Raw genomic sequence first — 696 nt, 5'->3', positions numbered from 1 at the left:
AGCAACGGATGGAAACTAACCAAGGAGAGAAGCAATCTAGAAATTTCCTGACAGAACAACCTGCCTCCAGAAGTCGTAAATGCTCCAACACTGGAAATTTTTAAGAAGAGATTGGACAGCCCTTTGTCTGAAATGGTATAGGATTTCCTGTTGGAGCAAGGAGTTGGACTAGATGACCTCCAAGGTCCCTTTCAACTCTGTTATTCTATTCTATTCTATTCTATTCTATTCTATTCTATTCTATTCTATTCTATTCTATTCTATTCTATTCTATTCTATTCTATTCTATTCTATTCTATTCTATTCTATTCTATTCTATTCTATTCTATTCTATTCTATTCTATTCTATTCTATTCTATTCTACCTTACCCTACTCTACGCTATGCTACTCTACTCTACCCTACCCTACCCTACCCTACCCTACCCTACCCTACCCTACTCTACTCTACTCTACTCTACTCTACTCTACTCTACTCTACTCTACTCTACTCTACTCTACCCTACCCTACCCTACCCTACCCTACCCTACCCTATCCTATCCTATCCTATCCTATCCTATCCTATCCTATCCTATCCTATCCTATCCTATCCTATCCTATCCCATCCCATTCTATTCTATTCTATTCTATTCTATTCTATTCTATTCTATTCTATTCTATTCTATTCTATTCTATTCTATTCTATTCTATTCTATTC

Source organism: Vipera berus (assembly GCF_964194415.1).
Source record: "Vipera berus genome assembly, chromosome: 5".
In the NCBI taxonomy this organism is placed as follows: Eukaryota; Metazoa; Chordata; class Lepidosauria; order Squamata; family Viperidae; genus Vipera; species Vipera berus.
The sequence above is the reverse complement of the archived record's forward strand: the minus strand, read 5'-3'. Positions refer to the sequence as shown.